This window comes from Micromys minutus (genome assembly GCF_963924665.1).
Source record: "Micromys minutus genome assembly, chromosome: 31".
In the NCBI taxonomy this organism is placed as follows: domain Eukaryota; kingdom Metazoa; phylum Chordata; class Mammalia; order Rodentia; family Muridae; genus Micromys; species Micromys minutus.
The window spans coordinates 645,864-655,282 of record NC_137966.1 but is presented as its reverse complement, the minus strand read 5'-3'; positions in this window follow the sequence as shown (position 1 = coordinate 655,282).

Here is a 9,419-nt window from a genome sequence, read left to right as displayed (position 1 = left end):
CTCAGGTGACAGAGGCAGGGATATTAGAAGTCCAGGATCCTCAGCTACTTAAAGAGTTCTAAGTCAGCCTGGGCTATATGTTACCCTGTCTCAAAAACAAATTTTTTTTGAAGGGAAAGAATCTTTTTCTCCATTTGGTTTTCTCCCATTAGGCAGTTGGGTCTCTCAGATCTTCACTTTCCTGGCCAGATCCACAACCCAACATTCTCTGGGGCCAATCATGGAAAAAGGACATTCCTAATAGTAAGCCTGCCTGAGAGAAAATGCATTTCACTACTCATGGTTAGAAATGCTGCCAGCACACCAGAAAAACAGCATCACCACACAGAGACCAAGGCAAGCTAAACAATGCACAGGATGCTTAAATTCTATAATCACGGGGTGTCGCCAGAACACATACTTAGCATTAACAAGAACAAAGGGAGAAGTTCTAGGACCAGTGTAATGAACACACTAGAAGCAGCCTCACCTCTGGGAGGGTCTGGACACAAGGAGTGTGAACCAAGCCTTGGCAGTTTTCCACATCCAAGGAGCTACAAAATTCCAGCTGATGGCATGAAGACACATTCTCAAGAAGTACTGCATTGTGAAATTTATATATATATATATATATATATATATATATATATATATATATATATATATAAATTAGTACTACATGAAGATAAATATGACGCAAGTAAAAGCAAAAGAAAACAAACATCACAGACAATGGAGAAAAGGGATGTGGATGGTGACAAGGTGGTACCTGTTGAGCTGGTAACCTGCACCATCACCGCTTATCCCCAGTAGCTGGCCTTGAGTCCTAACCCAGAGCAAAACCACAAAAGATTTGTCCATCTAGAAGTAGGGATTTGGGAGGAACACCTGAAGGGTTAAGGTTGAGCTATGTCATGGAAAAACCATTTCAGATTTTCTGCTGCTAGTAACATGACCCAATTTATAGCCCAAAGAAAGGTTATGGGTGCCCAGTCTAAGAGGTGCTGCAAATTCTTCAAAATCCCAGAGACATGACTATGGTTAACGTCTCTCCCTACTCACATCTAGAAGCAGGAAAGGAATACAAGTTATCCAAGGAGCCTGAAATATAGGGGGTGGGGCAGAGGTGAAGTTTACTTATTATCAAGAAGTAATGATAGAGATGTTAAAAGGAAACAGAGGAGGTTCAGTTTGTAGAATGTTTGCCTGGTACATATGATGCCCTGGGTTTGAACCCCAGCACTGCACAACAGGGAAGGTTGATGTATATTTATAATCCCAGCACTTGAGTGGTAGAATTAAAGGGTTCACAAGTCCAAAGTCATCTTTAGCTACATACCTTTAATTCTAGCATTCGGGAGTCTGAGGCAAGAGTATTTGAGGCTTAGGGCCAACTGGGACAACACAAAAATTATTAAAAATAGCAAGTCCTTAATTTGACATGCAAAGCCCTCCATGCCAGGATAAAGGCAACACAGCTCACTGAATAAAATGTGTGTTTGTCAAGTCTGACAACATATGCTAAATCCTTGGAACCCATATAAAGGTTGAGCCCATGCCAAAGGGTTATCCTCTGACTTCTACATGTATGCCATGACATGTATGCACCCACTCAGACACATACAAAATTTTTAATGCCTTTTTAAAAAGTCTCTAGGACTATAACTATGGATTAGCAGTTAAGAGTGTGTACTGTTCTTCCAGAGGACCCAGGTTTAGCTCTTAGCACTCACATCAGGCAGCTTACGACTGTGATTTCACCTAATCTGGCCTCTGTGGATGCCACATGAATTGGCGCATACTCACAGTTTAATGAACAAAAGAAAACTTTAAAAATACTCCACGTTGTGATTCTGTCTGTCAGTCAAAGCATGAGCATAGTTTGGAAGCATGGCTAAAACCCTAACAAGGGGCAATACACAGTAAGTTGGGCAAAGTGAGTGTGGTGGTTTGAATACACTTGGCCCATAGTGGGTAGCACTATTAGAAGATGTGGCCTTAGAGAAAATGTGTCACTGTGGGGGTGGGCTTTGAGAAACTCTTCTCCTAGCTGCCTGGAAATTGGTCTTCTGGTTGCCTTCGGAACAGGATGCAGAACTCTCAACTCCTTCTCAAGCACCTTGTCTTTCTGGACAATACCATGCTTCCAGCCTTGGTGATAATGGACTGAACCTCCTGTAAGTCAGCCCTAATTAAATGTCGTCCTTTATAAGAGTTTCTTGGCCATGGTGTCCCTTCACAGCAATGGAAACCCTAAGACAGTGAGGAAACCCAACATTTAGAAAAGCAGGCATAGTTACCATCAGAGTAAAAATGTTGTTACCCAAAGCCTGAAGACTCAGGGAAGGAACCTGTACTGGTTTTGTGTCAACTTGACACATGCTGGAGTTATCATAGAGAAAGGAGCCTCAGTTGAGCAAATGCCTTCATGAGATCCAGCTGTATGACATTTTCTCAACTAGTGATAAAGGGGGGAGGGCCCAGCCCATTGTGGGTCGTGCCATCCCTGGGCTGGTAGACCTGGGTTCTATAAGAAAACAGTCTGAGCAAGCCAGGGGAAGCAAGCCAGTAAGTAACATCCCTCCATGGCCTCTATATCAGTTCCTGCTTTCTGACCTGCTTGAGTTCCAGTCCTGACTTCCTCTGGTGATAAACAGCATGTGGAAGTGTAAGCTGAATAAACCCTTTCCCCCTCAACTTGCTTTTTGGTTATGATGTTTTGTGCAGGGATCAAAACCCTGACTAAGACAGAACCTTAGGGAGGGCTAGAACCATAAAGGAGTGCTACCTGTCAGTAGAATGTTCCCAAAGAAGTTATGGTGCCAAACCACCCTTCCCTCTCCCAACCTTCTTCTCTCCCCTCCTCCCCACTCCCCCAAATGGCAGAATCTTGATAAGTCAGAAGCCATAATACTCTGGGCCATGAAGTCCACACAAGTCAGATGGACTTGAAGCACAGCCAAGGATGAGTTGGGTAAGCAAAGACCTCTCTGGTTCCCGCTCACCTTGCAAGTTCATCTCTGCCCTTCTCTTTCTCCTTCCAGCCCCACAGGACCTCCTCTCAGGTCTCAGCACAAACTAGTCACCACTCTACCTGAGGCCTTGACACAGAACAATTCTTTCACACACCTTAAAGTTATCTTTCCTCTCCTACTTTAAATGTCACTCTGCTGGAAAGACCTTTCCTGGGCCTCACCCATAGCCAGTCTAGATGAACTGCCACATGTAGTCTCACTCTGTCCTGTACTTCATAGCCTTCACCAGAGCTTGGCAAGACAAGTAGATCATGGCGTTGTTTATATGCAAATTCTCCCTGAGACTGAAAACTCCCTGAGAACAGGAAGTCAGTCTGGTTTTTACAGTACATTTCATTTTCAATGAAGTGCCCAAATAAATATTTATTGCAAGAGTTAATGAACCTCCTCCAATGCCCTCTCCCACATCAACTGAGATGTCTGTCTGGATATAAACAATTTAGCAATAATAGGCCTTATATTTAATGAGATCTTAAGCCATGCCAAGTGCTTTGCTACATTTTTAAAAAAGAATGTAGGGGTCTCTGTGTGCGTGCATGTATGAGTATAGCATCCTATGAAGGCCAAAAGAGGGTGTAAGACAATTTCGAGCTACCTAAATTGATTTGGGAGCTTGGAACCCAATCTGAGATCTCTGGACTATTCAACCATCTTTTCATCCCCTTTGGTAGAAATTTAATATATTTCAACTCATCTACTATTCACAACAACCTAGTAAGACTCAGACTCAATTTTACAATGAAGGTGCTTAGATCTGAGGGGTCACAGTTGAATTCACACAGCTCTGTGGTAGAGACCAGGTTTGACACAGGCACATGCAGGTACCACAGCTGATACTTATGTTCTTGGCACACAGCCCTGGCTCATCTATCACTCTTCAGCTTTTGTTTTGACACCTGTTGATGTGTCCACCTGGACAATGGTGGAGGCTCAGCAGAACCCCAAAGTTAACTAAGTTAAGACATTTGAAATCTGTGAGTACAGTAGCCTCCTGGAAATACCCCTTACCTGACTTCATTAACAGAAGATTCTGAGAAAGGGAGACTACCATAAATTCCCTTTTCAGTAAGGTGTCTGCCCCAAGGACAGAGACCAAGAGTAAATTGACTATAAAGGCCCTTCTCTGGTTGGGGTTTTATGACCCTCAAAACAACACTAAGACCAGTTGCAACCACATGGGGAAAGTATCATCATAAACTTCTTTTCCATAGCTCTTCTAAGGGTCCACTTATCCTGCCCATGGGTGTCTTTTCTTCCTGCTCTCTTCCCCTACTGAGTTAGAAATATGAGCCCAGATTTCAAACAGACCCCTGTGTTACTCACTGCTAACACTCACATAGATGAAGTCTTCCTTGCCAGTCTGTCCTCTCAGTCTCATTAGCATGTCTCTGCGTAGAAAGTTGACAGGACAGGAGTTTCCTCCTGTGCATCAAGTTTTTCAGGCGACATCTAGTACTTAATACCACTGTGTATTAGATATCCCACAAGCGATATCTAATACATATGTTAGCTATCCCAGGAAGACAACACACCTGGTACTGATTATTTCTACCACATTTGATAGAATTCATTCTTTGGTCACATGGGTGTTTACTAAAAGCAAGCAGTCCATCTGTTATTCATCTTCCCCGTCAGACGCTGCCCCACAGCTCTGAGCTCTTATCCAAGAGCATCATTCTCGAGAGGACTCGAAAGGGTTCAGGAACTGATGAAACCTCACTGTGTTTTCTCAAGATACTTGGCCTTATTCAGAAATCCCCTTCTTTAAAAGGGAGTTCACCAGGGCTAGAGAGTTATCTCAGTGGTTAGAGGATCTGGGTTCAAATTCCCAGTACCCACATGGCAGCTCACAACTGTCCGTAACTCTAGTCCCAGGGGATCCAACACCCTCCTCTACCTCCATAGGCACTAGGCACACACACTGCACATATATATGCAGATAAAACACTCGTACACATAAAGATGCTAAAATAAATGTAGAAAAGGGAAAAAAAAAACTAGTTCATGGTTTCTGACAACCACCCAAAGTCTATATTTGACTTGGCTGTGTAAAACACAGCCATGCTGATGCCATCCTGGCCTTCTAGAAACAGTTTTTGAAAGGCCTAGACTAGTGGCAGCTTTTCCACCTGGGCTATCCTCTTCCAGGAGGCAAAAGACATGGAGCAGCAGCCAGACAGCACACAGTCAGCAAGCACACTTTCCTATTGGTACACCTATTCATGCCTGCCCATCTCCAGAATAACCTGCTTTCTTCCTACAGCATACCTCCAGGCTTTCTGAGGAGGCCCATCTGAGCCCCACTGAGAAACCCAATGCACCAAGAGGGGATTGAGTTTCATCCAGGAAGGGCCCATATCAGCAGAACAGACAGTGAGTGAGCAAGGGCAAGTCTGGATAGTAACTTGCCCGCCACCTACATGGCAACAGGCAGCAGCCACTGTCTGTTCACATCTTTCTTGAAGGCTTTTACCTATTATTCCTCCTACCTTCCTTTTTAGTTTTGTTCTCCCTGATCCAGCTGTTTTTAGAATTCACACAACTAGGAAGAATGAAACAGTATCTAGTCTAGGGCACTCCCAGCTCTGGCAAAAATTGCTTAGGTTTTGTTTTACTTGGTCTGAAAATGCAGAGTCCCTAACTTCAACTTCAGTGGTTGTTTTTGTCTGCATCGGAGTTCCCAAGTGGTATTAGGGTTGTCCCCTCCTTAAATTCAGCTGTCTGAAGGAGGCTTGTGAGCCAAACCAAAACAATCAGTTATCCCTGGAGATGATTAGCTTTGATGGATACATGGTCCAAATTGGGCTGGTCAGAATCATCACCTCTAATGTTGGCCTCCTGGTTGAGACCAACTTACCTGCTTCCCCCAAGTGTAGGTTAACTGAAAACAAATGGTAACTATCCCTCACAAGGGGCCAGGCCAGTCTTCCTCTCAACTGTGAGATGCCTATTTGCATCCAGGTAAAATGAAAATCAGAGGGAGAATTCTGACAATACTTATTACCTGTCCAAAGTGAGTGTCTCAGTTTCTAATGTTAAAAATTTCCTGATTTTGTCATTCATTCATTCATTCATTCATCCATGTTGTGCACACTAGGCAAAAAAAAAAAAAAAAAAGCTCTACCCCTGAGACATATTTTAAGGCCCTCGAACTCTGCCGAATGTGTATTTAGATGACAATGTCTTTAGCAAACAAGCACGTGTAGAAGAAACTGAATCAGAAGTCTGAGATGTAGACCAGAAGACTGATATTTTGGAACATGTCCATGAATTTGTGATGAGTGGGTAGGTTTGGGATACTCTGTGAGCCAAAACCCTTGCTTATAAGAATTGTTAACGCTTGAATCACATAAGAGATTTGATTAATAATGGGATAGAATTTTTTTCAAAGATTTATTTATTTATTTATTTATTATAAGTACACTGTTGCTATCTTCAGACACACCAGAAGAGGGCATCTGATCTCATTACAGATAGTTGTGAGACATCATGTGGTTGTTGGGAATTGAACTGAGGACCTCTAGAAGAGCAGTCAGTGCTCTTAACCACTGAGCCATCTCTCTGGCCCAATGTGGTAGAATTTTTAAATTAATTTTTAAATTTTTGTTTGTGTGCATCTATGTGAGTGTATAGCTGTGAGTGTGGGAGGATGCCTACAGAGGGCAACTGATCTTCTGGAGCTGGAGTTAGAAGTGGTTATGGGTTCTGGGAAGTGATCTTGGGTCTTCTGGAAGACAGCAGGTGCTCTTAACTGCCGAGTCATCAACCTATCCCAATGATGTAGGATTACTGTTAATATTTGTTTGTTTATTTATTTATTTATTTATTTATTTATTTATTTATTATTTATTTGTGTGTGTGTGTGTGTGTGTGTGTGTACCACATGTATGCAGTTGCCTGCAAAAGCAAGAGAGCACCAAATACCCTGGAGTTGGAGTTACATGTGGTACCCCATGTGAGTCCTCGGAACAGAACTTGAGTTTTCTGCAAGAGCCAAAAGCACTCTTAACCACACAGCTGGCCCCATGAAATAGAATTTAAAGAGCACTGAATCTTTGTGGAACTTGACAGGAGGAGTTATACATACCCTATGATATTCAACAAGTAACCTCACCTGTACCTTGGCTACCCAATAAAACTCTTATTGTTTTTGGTGCCTAACTTATCTACAATTGTATATCCTCCGACCTGTATGATGACCGAAACATAGGGACCCACTAAATACTTAGTAATGGATGGCATTCATGGCTTCATATAATCACTACTGGCAACATTAATATTCATTTACTGAATATTAATTTTTGTGCTATAAAACAATGTCTGAAAAATGTCTTCATGATAGATCTCTACTTCTTCCCATTCTTAAGAGGAAACTGAGGTGAAGATGCAAAATAATTTTTCTCTAATTAGCAAGTGGAGAAAATGGAGATACCAATTTTAAATTCAGCCAGCTTGACTCCAAGTTTCAGAGTCTCAGTCAAAACTCTTCATTTTATTATTTTATTTTATTTTATTGTTTTGAGACAGAATCTCTCTATGCAGTTCTGGCAGGCCTAGAGCTTGCTGTCCAGACCAGACTGACCCATAACTCATAGAGATCCACCCAGTTCAACCTGGGACTAAAGGTGCATACCATAATACCTGAGTATTTAGTTCACATCTCTTATGCCACACTCTTTAACCACACTCTTCCTAATTGATTGTATAGCCATTCATGATAGTCTATAAAAATGGTGCCCCAAGGGGTTGCGCAATCTATAATCCACCTGACTTCTTGTGGCAGCTCACACAATACATTTAGAAAGAAAGCAATTCTTCCTTCTAAAGAGAAAGAACTCTGAGCATGACCAGAATCAAGAGTCAGGACTCAAATACAGAAAGCCAAGATGTGCACTTTTACCTTCAGGTCAGTGTGGGACTGCAGATAAGGAGCTAAAACGGAATCAGTAATATAGAGGATTATAAGGTGGGTGGGAAAAACTCAGAACTCAGAGTATGAACAGGTGGCTAGAGTTTCAAGCCCTGAGGCAGTTCTGCCACCTGTGAAGGGAGAGAAGGAAGAGCTAATGAGTGGGCCCATGAGCAATCTTTGCAAGCTTGGATTGCCCAAGGAGTGGAGGAAGTGGGTGGAACATTGGGCAGAAACCGCCTTCTGCACACCTTGTTGTAGAAACAGTGGGTCCTAGAAGAGAGGCCATTAGAAGGTGTAGGGTAGTGACAATTTTGGAACTTTGGTTTCTTTTAAAAGCACAGAAATATCATAAAAATGGGCTCTCCTTTTACTCCCATGTGTGGGAATGTGGGGCTGCTTCTGACTGTCCATAGCAGCTGACTAGTTTGCCTCATGCTCAAGTAGAGGCCTGATTTTGCCAGCCGCAGATAGTTTTTGTGATTGTGTGACATTTAAATTCTGGGAACTTTTCAGGTGGTATTTAAATGCTAGGCCTCCATGAGGTGGGGTTGGTGGTTGTTGGTCATAGGGTGTGTGTGTGTGTGTGTGTGTGTGTGTGTGTGTGTGTGTGTGTGTGTGTGTGTGTGTGTGTGTGTGGTCTGTCTGTCTGTCTGTCAGGAGGTAGAGATTGGCTGTGGTTCATTAGTAGTACTCAAAGAAGAAACAAAGGAAAGAAATTAGATTCAAGGACGTCTATCTCTCTCTCTCTCTGTCTGTCTGTCTGTCTCTCTCTCTCTCTCTCTCCCCCTTCCCTATGTCTTTCTTTGTCTCCCATCTAGGCAGGGAAACTAGGGGTGATAAAGGGTGGGAAATTGAAGAACCCACAAACTAGCAAAGGCCAGGTACAGATGTCAACCAACTATATACTTTGTAATTGGTCCTTTGGTTTTTGGGTGGTTTGTTGTTTGCTTTTGGTCTGTTTATTTGCTTGCTTGCTTTGTTTTTGTTTTCAGTTTGAATTACCATTTTCTTTCTGAGTGTTTTGCCTGAATGCATATCTGTGCCCCACTTGTGTGCCTAGTTTCCATGGAAGCCAGAATACAGTATTAGAACCCAATGAACTGAAGTTATAGAGTGTTGTGATCTACCCTGGTCCTCTGGAAAAAACAGCCAGTGCTCTTAGCTGCGGAAAACCCTCCCTCTGTTATTATTATTATTATTTGGCATGTCATTCTGTAGCTCAGGTTGTCCTGAAACACAGTATGTAGCTATGCTGGCCCAGAACTCATGCTAGTCTGCCTGATTGAGTTCCCAGGTGTAGCATTACAGATGTGAGCTACAGGGGTCCTCTTAGAATTCTGGATAATGCTGAAGCAGGCAAGTATAGAGTCTGGTAACCTGGGACTCTACTAAATTTGTGTTAGGTACACACCCCCTCCTCACATAATTCACTTGACTGCCTACCTCCTTTACCTGCATGTACCATGAACACAAACCCCCTTTGAACAATGCAC